The sequence below is a fragment of the Amblyomma maculatum genome, chromosome 1, assembly GCF_055883805.1.
Source record: "Amblyomma maculatum isolate TAMU_Amacu chromosome 1, ASM5588380v1, whole genome shotgun sequence".
NCBI classification, from domain to species: Eukaryota; Metazoa; Arthropoda; class Arachnida; order Ixodida; family Ixodidae; genus Amblyomma; species Amblyomma maculatum.
The window spans coordinates 330,405,294-330,420,767 of record NC_139344.1 but is presented as its reverse complement, the minus strand read 5'-3'; positions in this window follow the sequence as shown (position 1 = coordinate 330,420,767).

The window sequence follows — 15,474 nt, the reverse complement described above, 5'->3', positions numbered from 1 at the left end:
TAGCAATGTAAACATGCCTTGTACACCCTGCCTCAACCTTCCTTTCTTTAACTTTTATTTAACTTTCTTTAACATACGGCACCACTGCATACCTTTACCCTGTGTTTTGCGACCCGCTTGACATGCAAGAGAGCGCCTTCAATACGTTTATCTCAGATGATATGTAGTTTGCGCTTTGGTACGTGTCCCTGTCTCTCTTTCTTTTATGAATGATATTTATTGCCTCGGGGAATCAAAGGGTTGTGTTATGAAGGATGAAGAAATGATTAAATTAATGGAAAGAGGTTTGCTGATTTTGTGAAGTCCAGAAGTGAGCGATGATGTGGTCCCTGTGTACAGACAATTTATGCAGCAGGATTATTAGTTGAAAACCCGCTACGTCAGGTGTCTGATTCTTGACGGCCTCATTGCAAGGCAGTACCACACAAGTTTCTTACTTTTTATAGCAATTAAGGTCCCCTGAGTCGAAGATAACGACATTACAGAGGCAAACCTCGCGACCTTTCTTTAGATAGCCTAGAGGACATTGCGAAAATTTTCCTGCGAAATATGCCACATACATTCAACTCTTTAATGAACGGTGCAGCGCTTGCAAGACCTGTCTATAATTAGGCGTGCCTCCTTTCCTCAAAAGTAGCGCCATCGTAGTTCAGCTCCGAGCGCCTGAATTGGAACACTTGTGCGCACTTTCTGAGGGCATGCGCGGGCGTTTATGTCGACCAGTGGAATATCATAGATGGCTGCTCTAAATATACGGCGAACGCATTATTGACCTCTCGGGAAACGAACGCTCGCCTCCACGTAGCTCTCCCTGGAACAACCACACAAGAATGCCGAAATGCCCCTCGACGCATCTGCGGCCCATGCTTCTCACATAAGCAATGCTCGCCATGCTGTATATGGCACAGTTTCACAGGCTGCACCAATATGTCTGTGAAAGATTATTAAAAAAAAATTAGTATAAAGGAGCGTAGGTAGGCCCGGCTAATGACATTTCGAATGCAATACAGCGCCCCTGAGTCGACTATGACGATATTACAAAGGCAAACCTCGTGACCCTTCTTCAGATAGCCTAGAGGACGTTACAAAAATTTGTCTGGAATATATGCCACATATGTTCAACCCTCCCAGGAAAGAGAATACCAGGTCTGCTCTACGCTATGGAGGGGAAAATGAGAAGGTAATAGGTCGTGGTGAGTGATGACGTGGTCCGAAGTTGATACAAAAATATATGAAGGCATATTATTTCGCATCGGAGTCGCGAGTCGAGGCCGATGTCTCTCAAAGAACGAGAACACAACCTCATTGGCTTGGGAGCTTTCCAACTTCCGGCCTGGCGCCTACAGTAGGTCCTCAGAGACAGGCCTGCTGTTGTAGAAACGTATCGAGGAAGAAATCGAGTTCCTTTTAAAATTCTCGACAAATTATGGTGGTAACAATATCGGCTGTACTGAGCAAGGCTTTGTTTGTTGATAGAGAAAAAAACAACAACGGTGTGCAGTCCGACCCCGTGCTGTATGGCACGTGAATACCGACGGCGACGCTGCGCCTTATGTCCCAGAACTATTGCTCGAAGTCGTACCATGACATCATAACTCCGTTTTTTCGTAACGAACTTTGTATCGAGTCTGCGCTATCTTTCAAAGTGTGCCTGTTGCGGAATAGGCTTATTTTTGTTTTTCATCGAACCTAAACACTTTGCACGCCTGCGTGGATGGGGAAAACCTTTATTATTCATCTCAAAAATTTAAAATTATTTTACATTAGTTCACAACGGACCTGGTTGGATACGAGCCCTGAATGGTACTACGTATTCTGGGAGGAAAACATAGACCATTATCTTCCCCATAATAAGTACCGCCTCTTTAGTAGGAGTAAACTGCACGACGCACGGAGACAAACACAAATGCGTATTTAACACCAAAATATGCGGTAGTAGTCGAAGGTGACGACAAAAGAAACAAATACTGCAATGAGTCCATGAGTTAGCTAATCGAAGCAAACTTTCGCAGCATTTTATGATATTGATAAAAAAACACTGCGTTTGGAGAGAAAGTGACACACGCCAAGATTTTCTTAATAAGAATATCGCTGAGGTATTTTAAAATCACGAGGTTTTGTTGTACATAAAGAAAATTAGCTTTGACTTAGCTCATCTAAGCCTGGTGATGCAAGTGAAAGTTTTATTATGATTGGTTACACTGTCGCTGTGCAAGGTGGACATCGAAGCCATCTATTCATTCTTGTGCCACTACCATCCACACACGTTACACACAAATCCAAATGGGTCGCACATAAAGTCTGTCTCGGACGCCCTCGTAGCCAAAACGCAGTTTGTCATGCGTTTAGCGTTGTGGTTTCTACCACGCTAGTTACCTCTAGATACCTAGAAGCAGCAGTGGCTGTTTTCTCTGCCGCATTTCGGCATCCTTCCACCGCTGTTGAGCCAGTCGACCCTCTCATTCTTTGTCGGTCTCTGCAGCAAGCTTCGCACATTTAACGCCCCACCTCAAGCTAAATACTTAGAATGACTGGCAACGTCAGCCGTATGATCAGACTAAGCCCGTCGTCTGCGAGATCTTCCCGATGGCGTAGATGGTCCCGGCCGACTCGCTTTATTCATAGCGAGGAACTTTATTCATAGCTGCACTATGTATGAACCCATTATATATTGAACGAAAGAAGCCAACAGTCGACGAGCGCAATAAAAGTGCAGGAGCTTTTTGTTCTAACTTTATTTTTGCTATCAATCTGAATCACTGCTGACATTATTTTAAGGAGAAAGATAAATAAATAGAAAGTGGAAGGAAGAACAACGCGCCGATGGTGGCAACAGAACCTCACGACCTCCGAATACCGCGTGCGGTGTTCTTACCTAACTAAACTATATCGACTACTGTCTAACGTTCTGCTTTCTTGGGTATGCTGAATGTAAACAAACCTTCAGAGTGTCCACAAGCGCCACCCTTATCCATAGCGGCTGACGGGGAACGTCCTGTGACAGACAGAGAGACGGAGAGAGACGAAGCTCCGCGAGGATCCTCTTACCTTACCTATGGCTTCAACTCTGTCCTACAATTCTCCTAGGCTGAGTTATGTATCCTCATGATCATCAGATTTAGCCTGGCGTCTACGATACAAAGTCGAAGCACTGGATCCGAGATATGCTCCTCTGCCGCTATCTGCGAACTTCAAGAAAACGCCTCACACTTTTGGTTAGGCGAGCGGCGAAACACATAGCTCCGCGCAGATGCCTGGTGAGCGAGCAGTGCGTCTCCGCGCGCCGTAGCTGTGGCGACGAGTCACGTGGTTCGTGGCTGACATACTTCCGCTCTAAGGTTAAATTTACCGCACCAATGACCTTGGCTAGACGAGGCTAGTAAAGTTCTTGCTTTAATAAGTACTTTTTCTTGCGTTTTAATTGCCGCACTACCTGGAGTAAACACGAACATAGGATTTGCAGTTTTTGTACACATTGAGCAGCACCTAATTAGGCATTTTAATTCAGTAAAAAAGGCGCAAATTTACTGACAGAAGATACATTGTATTCTTTTTTCTCCAGTGAAGCACAAACTCAGGAATTTGTTTGCTTAATTATAGCGGCGATAGGATTAAGTTTCCAGGTAAAAATGGAAAAATTGTTCTCAGTTATTCGTTTAGGTATAATTAATAAGTTAATTTTTCTAAAGCATCCACAGGAAGGCTTAGTACAAACTACGTGTATGAAGGTGATGGCTGGCTCCGAACGCATTCCTCTTGCTCTTGCGGCGCCCTCTACTACGTGACAGGTAGCGCGATGCCATTTGTACTCGTTCTTCTTCTATGACGGCGCCCTCTACTCCTCCTCTGGCTGCGCTCGTTGCGCTAGGTACAAATGCGCACATCCAAATACGAACATCTTGCTTGCTTATCATGACTCTGCGTTAAGCCCCTGTCTGCCGCCTCTTTAAACCGGGCGGGGGTCATTCGGCACAGCAGAAAGTTACGAGTGGATGGAAGCCATGTAGTGAAAATGAAATTAAAGAAGCTGCGGATGGAGACTGGCAAGCCATCACTGGGGTTTAGCCAGGGGGTGTGCAACGCCATCCGCACTTACTCGCTATGAACTAACCATAATTTAATCAACATTTTGATTTTGTTCGCGACCCAGTGATGACTGTGCCGAGACACCAACACCATGAAGCTGTTTTTGTGGGTACTGTTCTGTGGGGAAATTGCCACACACGTTATGTTGCGCTTCAAACCAAGAAACTGCATGCTTTAAATGTTGATGTAGGGCTGAGGAAAGTGAATAAAAGATAATCTGAAAAAAGGCAAGAATGTCCCTGCTGGAGCTGATTGCAGGAAAAAGCAAGTGCTTAATGTGTTCATTATGACTGTCGCAACGCTTTCAGTACTGTCGCAACGCTTTCAGCAATAAAGGCAACATAGCTGCAACATTGGTTTGAGATATAGTGTTAATAAAAGTTCTTAAAAATTACGCAGCTGCCATATACGAGCTCTACACTGAAAACTCAATACTCAGCATATTTTCCGAGCTTTATGCGCAGTAGTTAATAGAAAAAAACGCGAGTACTCACAGAAATTTATTATGACTAAATTTCTTTACCCACGTAGGGAAGCTGCTACAGAACAATACATGCTGGTTCAGCACAAAGTGCACAACATGCCAGGAAATTATATCAAATAGTACGCAGAAAAACTTTTAAGATATTGAGAAGTGCTTGCAATTTCTAAAATAATGAAAAACATTGTGCAAGAAAGGAGGCGAAACGCGATGCTACAAAACGCGTGAAACAAAGCCACATTTCACAATAAGTAACAGCAGTTGCACATTCGCTTTTCAGCATAGATATTATCACTGCTGAAATACAAAATATATCAATATAAAAGGAAAACATTTCTAAACAAACACTTAAAACTCAGATAGGAGTCGACCCAGTAAAGTGAGGAGATACTTCTGATCTCTAAGCACTGAAATTATATTGGTCGAAACGGGCAAAGAATTTTCGTACAGGACTTATTGATATGTATACAGTGCTGTATAATAGAATAGGTGAGGCTCCCAAAACTTGACATGCTGTCTATTCAATAACGCGGCGGTCTTTTTCTACACTTTGTGAGCGACTCCTCGGCCCGAGGAAGACACAAGAGACACACGCAGCGGGCCGTGAAACAAACATCTTTATCTCACAGAGGGCAGGCAGGTCCATCCAGGCAGATCCGGGGGGTCAGGGGGGTCGTCCTCAGGAGAGCAGCCAAGGAGCGGACAGCAAGAACCATAAAAGAGAGCCAGGCGCCGGCGCGCCTCGTTTTACGGGGGCCGAATGGGGACCGATTTCCCCTCGGCAGTAGTGGGAAGGGGGTGCCGGGAAGCGGCGCGCCCCTTAAATGTAGCTGGCGCGCTGCGCTGCCTCGTATGAGGAGCAGGGCCCCACAAGCTGTAGTGTACTTATTTCTGAAAAGAGATTCGCAGAAATTCAGTCATTTCTGCATTTCTCAATAAATGTCGATATTCACCCTTCCATAACTTTAAAATATAGTTTGACCATTCACCTCTGCGGTACAGCAGTGCTGTAGATAATATCTCCTCCTGAGATTTCTCGGTACTCTTTACCAGTGGCTGGACAAAGGCGCAGGCAACTTCTTTATAGATTGGCTGGGAGTGGCTTTCCCGACGAGACCACTCTGGCAACCAGTAAAGGCTTCCCAGCCTATGAAATGCAATTTATCAAAGCAGCCAGAGAAGTGGCTGGAAGCCGAAGCTGAGACTCAAACGGAAGCGTCACAGAAAATGCCCGACTGCGACGAATAGCGCGAATTTTGTTGTCCGGATGAGAGCGAAAAGATAAAAAAAAAAGAGCTCGCCCTACTGTAAGGCCTGGTGGGCCTCCGTACAGTTATCGACGAACGGATCACAAGCAGTATAGCCAGGCAGGCGCGTCGGCGATACATTAATAGTACAAAAGCCGGAACGCACTTTGCTGTCGTTAAAGGCCGCAGGCTCTCGCGGACCTTTACCTGACACTTTTTTGGGCTATAGTGGTATTCATAGTCCTTCATTCGCCCTTGTGCGCCTCGTATGTTTGCTGATATGAGAAAGATAAAATTTGATTTTAAGAAAACAAAAGGTGCAGTGCACCTCGTGTGTCAGCGTGCACCGCAGACACGAGAACAAAAACATTATCTAAGACGTTAGGGTCGTGACAAGCGCTAGATTACAGAAGCTCATCTATGGCACCAACCTGAGCCAACGACGGCGTCCAGGATGATTTCGTATAGGCAGGCCAGCGTTGTTTAAGGTGAGCCGGAGTGCTTCAGATCTAACCGTCTCATCACGTGAACCGTGACCTCGCGAAAGCGCACTCACGACACGAACAAATTAAACAGCCGCTGCCGCGCGTTAGCCGTGAGATTATGACAGATTCCCGTAGTGTTGCGTCGATGCCTGCCGGAAACGCCCCGGACCACGTCTTCTTAATCCCGGTCTCGGGCTCTGACGCTCTACCTGTACATCCAACAACCCATTAGGATCGTACTAAGTTGCTCTCCGACCAGAAATGCCTTCAACAAACCTTCAACATAAGCTAGCTTCTTCCGTCACCAAGACATGCTTCTCTGGATGCGCATATTACTGGGTCTCCAACACGATGTCTGTGTGGGTGTTTTCCTTAGAGAAAGTTAACGTCCTATGCACATAGAGAGAAGGAAACAAACGCAAAGAGCAACAAGCCTTCGCCACGGACACATATCATCCATCTTCAAGCCTACTTGCTACGGGGCACGGACATTTCCTGCTACGTAGTAACAGCGGCGAACCAGACAAACCATTGGGAACTCTAGAGGGGTACCTGGGCCTGCGACACTCATCATACACTGCTAGCCTGCTACTTAGGTCGTGGTCTCGCCTGTTTGGTTGGTACCCGGGTCCACCCGAACACCTTATTTCAAACGGGCGCTCTCTTAGACCTCAGTCTTACTGATTGTTGCCAGTCACTAAAACAGCCACATTCGCGCATTCTGCCGCAACCCTACCCCGGTGCAGACAAGCGAACCATACGCCTTTTAAGCTCACCGCAGTGAACTACACATGACGAATCATGAATTACAGCTCTTGTCCAAACGTCAAAGCAACGTTTGCATTATTTGCCTTACATCACCTTGCCGGGGCCAGATTACTAATTCATGCCTCTACTGATAATAAAGAAATCGAGTAAAATCACCCTCCATCATCTAACGTGGTACTTGCTCCTCAGGCAAGCTACAGCAATATGACTCGCTTTACTCGTCGCCTCCATCATGGTTGGTTCGCAGCAGTGATGACAGGACAAACTTCAGAAGCAAGTGGCTGATTTCGATAGCCGTATTGCATATTTACAGAGAGAGCTATCAAATTTCAATGCTCGTCGCAGACACCGTACTCGCTCCACGCACTTAATCGACGGCAATAAATGCAAATCGGTCAGCGGCGGCGGAAATGACTTGCAAAGGGCCTTTGTCTGTAACTTCGCCCGGCTGTGCGTCCACACCTGCCTGATACAGCCATCGACAAGGTATCACTTTCACGCGTTGTCGTTCAACAGCTACAGGCCCTGACTATGGGTCTCGCGGAGCTTTTATAGTGAGGACTTCCAGCGTGGCTTCTCAAGTTTGTACGTCAGCCTAATTTCAAGGGGCTTCGCTGACAAGGTTGGTGACTTCCGTGAGCGTGTCCACATGACCTCACTTCGACACTAAGCGTTACGACACTCAAAACAGAACTCTTATCCTCGAATCGCATTGTTTAGTGGTCAGGCAACACCATCCATCCTAGATTGCCTCATACATTTCGGAGCGATAAATCAGGCAAGGCAACTATAACATATTAGCGTTAGGGAGATTTTACGTTAAGCCGAAAACCTGTTGCAGTGGGCCATAGCGTCTGTCGGAAATAGTAATTCGAGAGTCTGAAAACGAAGCCAGCAAATCCATTGAGATTCCATATGAAGAAAAGCTTTAGGAGGAAGCTCCTGTATAGTTGTATTAAGAAAACAGAAATGATTCTTTAAATAAATTATAAAATCCACAGTGTTGGTGAGAGAACCAAGGCCCTCTGTGTTTCAGACGGCCAGGCAACACATAGGATATAGCCTGTGGCAGAAATTTGGACAACAATGCAGTGGCCACAGGATTGGAGGAGGTCAGTTAACATCCCCATTCCAAAGAAAGGCAGTGCTAAAGATTGTTCCAACTACCGCGCGATCGCGCTTATTTCGCATGCTAGCAAGGTGATGTTGAAAATCCTCCAGGGCAGGCTGCAGCAGTATGTGGATCGGAAGCTTCCGGACGTGCAAGCTGGGATTCGCAAAGGCAGAGGGACTAGAGACCAGATTGCCAACCTTCGATGGATCATGGAAAAAGCAAGAGAGTTCCAGAAACGCATCTACTTCTGCTTTATTGATTATGCGAAAGTGTTTGACTGCGTAGATCACAGCAGATTGTGGCAAGCTCTCCAAGAGATGGGAGTTCCAATTCAACTCATCTGTCTCCCCAGGAACCTATATGAAGGGCAAGAGGCCACAGTCAGAACTGGACATGGTCTTACTGATTGGTTTCCGATTGAGAAAGGAGTGAAACAAGGCTGCATATTGTCACCCTGCCTATTTAACCTATATGCTGAGTGCATCATGAGGAAGGCCGGTCTGGACGAGTCTTCAGCTGGAGTGAAGATTGCTGGAAAACGTATCAACAACCTTAGATATGCGGATGATACCACTTTAATGGCAGAAAGTGAAGTGGAACTCAAGAGTCTTCTGATGCGCGTACAAGAAGAGAGTGAGAAGTATAGGCTTAAACTGAACATTAAAAAGACAAAAGATCATGGCGTCTTGCTCTATCAAGTCCTGGAGCATCAAGGGACAAGAAGTGGAAGTCGTGACAAATTTTCTCTTCTTGGGCTCCAAGATTACCCCGGAAGGTGACTGCAGCCATGAAATTAGGAGACGCCTGCTTTTGGGAAAGAGAGCCATGGCTAGCATTGATCGCCTAGTAAAGAGCAGCGACATTAGTCTGCCAACCAAGATCCGTATAACTCGTGCTATGGTCTATCCAATTGTGATGTATGGATGTGAGAGTTGGACTGTGAAGAAAGCTGGCCGCCGAAGAATTGACGAATTTGAATTGTGGTGCTGGCGGAGACTCTTGAGAGTTCCTTGGACTGCCAGAAGATTAAATCAGTCGATATTGTCGACCATAAACCCTGACTGCTGATTGGAGGGTCAAATTATGAAGTTCAAGCTCAGCTGCTTTGGTCATGTGATGAGAAGAGAGGAGTCGCTGGAGAACGATTTGATGTTGGGAAAGGTTGACGGTCACCGGAGAAGGGGTAGGCAGCGAACGCGGTGGTTGGATGGCATCTTCGAGGCGCTGCAGATAAAGTTATGTCATGTTAGAAAGATAGTAAGAGACCGGAAAGCGTGGCTTGATAGGGTCCATAGGGTCACGAAGAGTCGGACACGACTGAACGACTGATCTAAACTGAACTGTGGCAGAAAGTAGATATGACTGATACTAACACTACAATTTGAAATTAGCAGCATTGGTAAAGCGTTGCCGGATATTATCATGCAAACATTTCCAACAGAAAATTATCTGAAAATGAAAACAGTAGAGCGAATGTCCGTCTCTCTTGAACGAGGTTACTGAAACGACCTGAGGAAGCCGCTTTCAAGCACGCACTCCAACGTTTCAAGACTTGGAGGCTCTTTCTGCAGGTTGGCTAGTGTTACTACAGCATGAAAGTGAAGTCCGTCGCTTCTTTGTAACTGTCATTCAAATTAGCGCTCGGTAAGTTAGGAGTCTTCGATATTACGTTCAATTTATTATTTGCGGTATAGGTATTTGCATTTCAAAATGAACGGGTAGTTTGTGGGATGCGTTCTTTTGGCCCGAATGCCTGCACGTTCTAATCCCTAGATAACCAGATATGATGATATCTGGTTGTTTCCTTGCGGCGCTAAGGGATGCTAGCAGGTAACAAAGATGTACAATGCGCAGATAACAGCAGCCGCATGTGGAATTGTAAAATGTAAATGTGTAAGTGCATATTTTTTTAAGGTACTTTACGTATTGCGAGGAAGGGTTTTTCAGTACTTCTTTGGAGACGTCTCTGAAATGTTAAAGCTAAACCCTCTGTTCAAATTCAGCAACTTGCGAAAGTAAGAAGAAATGATAATTAGATTCGATATCTGCTTTTTTTATCAGCAAGCTTTTTAAACCGAGTGTAAGAGTTTCTGGGGTTAAATAGTCACGGGCATATTCCACGCCATGAAAAAAAGTCGTAAACTAAGGTGGAAAGTTCTGATAATTCGTGAAAAGCTGCTGTGGTATCTGTGGAGACGATTTAGGTCGAGCAGTAAATGTCCAATACGGTTCTATACGGGGTAATGAAAGTATGCTAAGCTTTTTCCTGACGTGGAAGCTCAGTGGATTGGAAACTGTGTGCATTCAAAAACTCTCGCAAGTATAACTCCACTGCACGGAGAACAATAGTACACATAAAACGAAATTTCAAACAAATAAACAAAGAGCAAGCTCATACGATTGTTAATTCAATAACGTTTGGGCGAGTTTCATAATCATAGTTCCTTATTATGCGTCATATAATCCCCAATTTACATACCACTCATTTTGAGTGACCGGTTCATTATGTAAAGCCCCCTACTTCTACCTGTTCAAGCAAAACACCTTGCAGGAAAAGTGGTTTAATCATTAAATGTCGGACGAATACTTGTCCTGTATATGAGGGGATTGAATTTGAGTTCCTGGCTGTATGGAAACGGCGGGACAGGAAAGTTAGCTTGGGTATATGCGTCTGGCCGTTATACGAAGCCACTAAAATTTCGTATTATTTTTACCTCGGATTTACCGCGAACATTGCTGCAAGAAAGTATGAGCATCGAGATTGGATAGGTGAATAGATGGATTATAAGAGCGTCGATTTGGTGGTGGCAGTTTCCGCAATGCTCGGCGTTTTTTTTTTTTTGTTGTTGTTGTTCCTTTATCTTGAATATCTCTATTAATCTCTGAACCATTTCATGATTTCAGTTGCTAATATTTATGGATTTATCAGACACTGTACATGCGCCATCTTCTCGGCTAAAATTTTTTTTTGTTTCTGCGGATTATAAGGCACCAAGATCTAGCGTTAAAAACTAGAGCGCTGTCTATTGAGTTGTCAAAGAAAGATTCCTTCCTGATCTGCATTTTCCAGTTTCGATATATTTCTATACTCTGCTTATTTTCCATAGAATTTATCCCATTTTCTTCTTCTGTGTTGTTTACCTGCTGTTTACGCTCTTTATTTCTATACGTACCCTTGTGCCCTGCATACTAACTGAAGGATTAGTTCGCTAGACGTTTTTTCTCTATTTTGAATTAACGCTTTTTAGGTAGAAGTATTTATATAGTTTAGCTTCCCGCCTGTTTCTGTCCATTTTTATCAGGTGTTCCTCATATAATATTTTACTCTGAGCTTTCGTGCTTCCAAAGATGTTCAGACCATATCACCTTGTAAAACTTCGATCGTTTGTGCTTTTGCCATGGGCACCTAGTGCTAATCGTTCAACAGCTTTGATTTATTTCTAATATCTACCGTACTTCAGGATTTTGGCACTAAACCACATTGCCGAATGTATAAGCCCTGGTGCCATAATTCCTTTCCGAATACCCCTCAGTACCTGATTGCTGTTGTATCCCCATATAATGCCTTATATGTTTCATTATCCCGGCATCTCTTCGCCCTTTTGTGATAACGTACTGTTCGTGCTTTTCCATGTAAATCTTGTCCTTCATTTACCCATACCTCGAGATATTTATGTATCTGCGACTCTCGGTATTTGATGACCTTGTATGTTAGGCACATGATCGATTTAACATTGAAAATCATCAGATCTGGCTTAATGGCGCTAAAACTAGAGCCTAGAATGGCCCTTCGTCTCAACAATAATTATCTGGGAGGAGGAGGAGGAGGAGGAGGAGGAGAGCCTAGAATGGCCCTTCGTCTCAACAATAATTATCTGGGAGGAGGAGGAGGAGGAGGAGGAGGAGGAGGAGGAGGAGGAGGAGGAGGAGGAGGAGGAGGAGGAAATGAAGGGAGGTTAACCTGTAGAAGAAATCGAGTTGCTGCAGTTTGCAAGTCTTCCTGGCTATGTGCTAACAGTGCAATATCGTCCGCACACATTAAGCCTGGGAGGTGCTGCTCTACGACTTTCACGCCTAATCTATACGACAGGTTAAAACAAAGACTGCTCTCTAGTAACCTTTTTTTTTTCATGTTTACTGATAAAGAAGGACAAATAATGGTGATTGCGGACAGCGTTGTCTTAGTCCTTCGCTTATTTCGATTGTCTCTGATACTCCGCGCTGCACTGACCATCTCTATGGTCGTCTGCGGCGTCGAACAGTCGAATTGAGTTAATGAAAGTAGAAATGCTGGCAAGGCATGATTTTTATAAGTTCTCAAAGTGGAAGACCGAGAATGTTCAGAAAGCAGAGTACGCTTCGGGTATGTGGAGATTGCTCTTCGCACATTACTACAGACACTGCATTCAGCATTATCCTCAGTATCATGAGAGCTCACTACCTTTGCTACAAAAGCCTGTCGGGAGCACAGGTCGCACCAATGTTGGGAGTTGACGCCTTATTTCGTCAGCACTGCGGAATGTATAAGCATTGTGTTTTGGGCTTGTTGGTTGCACTCTACGGGGAAACAATTCGAAGCACAATTAAGAGAGGCGTAGACACAAACGTAAGCAACAACCAAGACAAGATCTATCCTGTCTTGTTTGTTGCTTAAGTTTGTGTCTACGTCTTTTTTGTGAGGCGAATGTTTTCACTATGGATTGCATAAACCGCGAGCAGATAATACTACCAGATTACAGCGATGCGTCATGTTTCACTTGCAAGGTGTATAATCGAATGTATTCATTCATTTAAAATTGTTAATTTCTTCGGAAGGAAATCTTGCAGAGGGTATTTTAGAATAAGATGAAAAGTACGAAAACGCTGCTCATTTATTATTATCACGGGTTTCTATAAAACTCATCGATGAGTAGCAGACGAACACAAGTCCACTTGTCGGGCTCTACCTGCAAACTGAGGCTCCCGCCCTGCTCTTATACCGTGTAGTCATCTTCTTTCTCTTGTTCTATAACCAGTGAGCCTATTACAACCATGCAGGGGTAGTTCGTGAACGAAGTTGAGGCTAATATATATGATTGCTGGGCATGATAGCTCGCAAATATTTTGGCTCTTTCTTATTTGTAAACAAATGTGTATTGTTGGCTTCAGCTACACCTTTTTCCTGATTCTAAAATTTTGAGAGTCATTAGGTTTAGACGTCACTACAAAAACAATTTCTTTCTCATAGTTTGAGTGTTTTGTACAAAGTACTGAGTTTCTTAGCTGTCGAAGTCCAAGCAGCAAATTGAATGCAGTGGTCTGTAAAAAAAAATATTCAGCGATATTTTAAACACATTACACTTCATATTGTTATAAGTACGAAATAAAGGTGTAGGGGCTTATAATAAAGAACACATTTCAGTGTCGCGCGGAACACGGACAGATCTACATTTTCTTGAGAATATTTTTATCCACCTTTAGACCGTACAGACCCCTTACTTGGCAATACCGACTCATGCAAAACCACAGACAAGACCGTTTCTTATGGCAATATAATCTGCCATTGTACTGCGTGGGAAAGTGACAAGGTAAGCAGATATATTTTTTTGCGCTGCTTTTTCAATCGTGTATGTTAAATGGCTTTCTTGTACTGTCCCTGTCGCAGTTCTGATTTTGTTATCTTCAGTGACGCGTTGTTTGTTATCCAAAAAATTTGCGGCTGAACTTTGTTTAGTGTCTCCTTCATACTCGCCTCCTCACCATTATTTCATTGTGGGTGACGTCATGTGCACTTATCGATTATTGTACATATCATCGCCCAAGTGCGAGTCTGCACAATAGGGCGAAATTCTGCGCCATAGCAACAAGAGCAGCAATATTGTATTGTAGATTTTAAGGTTATCTTCTAAAAGAGCCCATAAGTGCAATTTACATACCATATTTCGCCATAGCAGTGGCATTGCTCGAGCGCTCAGCATCATATCCTTACTGAATATGCCATTGTAGTTTCGAAAGCGCTAATGCAAGGAAGAAAATATACATGCGTCGCGTAAAAGCTCACTTTCCCAATGCTAACACGATGGTAGGATGTGCCCCCTCATTCTTCTGCTTGAGGAAAGTTATTGGGAAAGCTGTTTACATTAAACAAATTATGCCATGGTGCCTTTGCACAAGGTTTCAAGCTGCTCTTTAATCTGCCCTCCGTGACCATCGGACCAGTTGTACGAATACTGTACGAGCAGTCGTCCAGACCGTTCACGTTGTGGCCTGAGTCTTAAAAACGTTAGATAGATATGGAGGAGGAGGAGGAGGAGGAGGAGGAGGAAGAGGAGGAGGAGGAGGAGGAGGAGGAGGAGGAGGAGGAGGAGGAGGAGGAGGAGGAGGAGGAGGAGGAGGAGGAGGAGGAGGAGGAGGAGGAGGAGGAGGAGGAGGAGGAGGGAAAGCAGGGATGTTAACTAGAAAGGCATCCGGTTGGCTACTCTGCATTGGGAAAAAGGGATAAGGGGATAAAAGAGGGGAAGGGAAAAGGGACGTGGCGCAGAGTCACAATTTGTCACTCAATCCGGCGACTGTCAGGTAAAAAAAACAACGCCTTGTATGCCCTGAAGGTACACTCGCCTGTCGTGGCTACTGACCAAGGATTTTATGCGCCGTTAAAGGACGAAAATCAAGACAGTCTAGCGCGCAACAGGACGTATACGTCTTCATTCACAAATGCAGGGTATTCACTAAGGAAACGTTCAACTGTCTCTTCACAGTCACAATTTTCACAGGCAGGCCTGCCGGCCGTTCCAATCTTGAAAGCGCATATGTTCGTGAAAACAGCATCGAGAACACCAACTTAGCTTCTCGATGCGCTATTTCATGGGGAAAGCGAAGGCGCAATCCAGGGCCCAGTGCCCTCAAGCGGAAGTTGCAAACCTTCCCCGTGTTCCACGCTGAAAGTTTGATCTTAAAGGCCAAAGAGCGAAGCGCACATGCTGCGTCATGCTGCTTTAAAAAGTTATCTAATAGAAATACTGAGAAGTGTCGCAATGGGGCAGCTACGTATCCCATACTGAGTTTTAGTTACTGTGGACTCTAAGCACTGCACATAACATACCAGGGGAGCAGACAATCACATTCTAGTTTGAAAAATATAAAAAGATCGCAACATATTTCTTATTGGAATATGTCAGCGGTGAAAGTGCTCTGAGTTTTAGCTTTTACTAGGAGAAGCGGCGTGCCTTACGTGACTGGCTCTCAGCCAAAAACGGAGAACATAAAAAAAATACGTTGGAATCTTTTACATATAGGCTACTGCCGGCTCGTTTA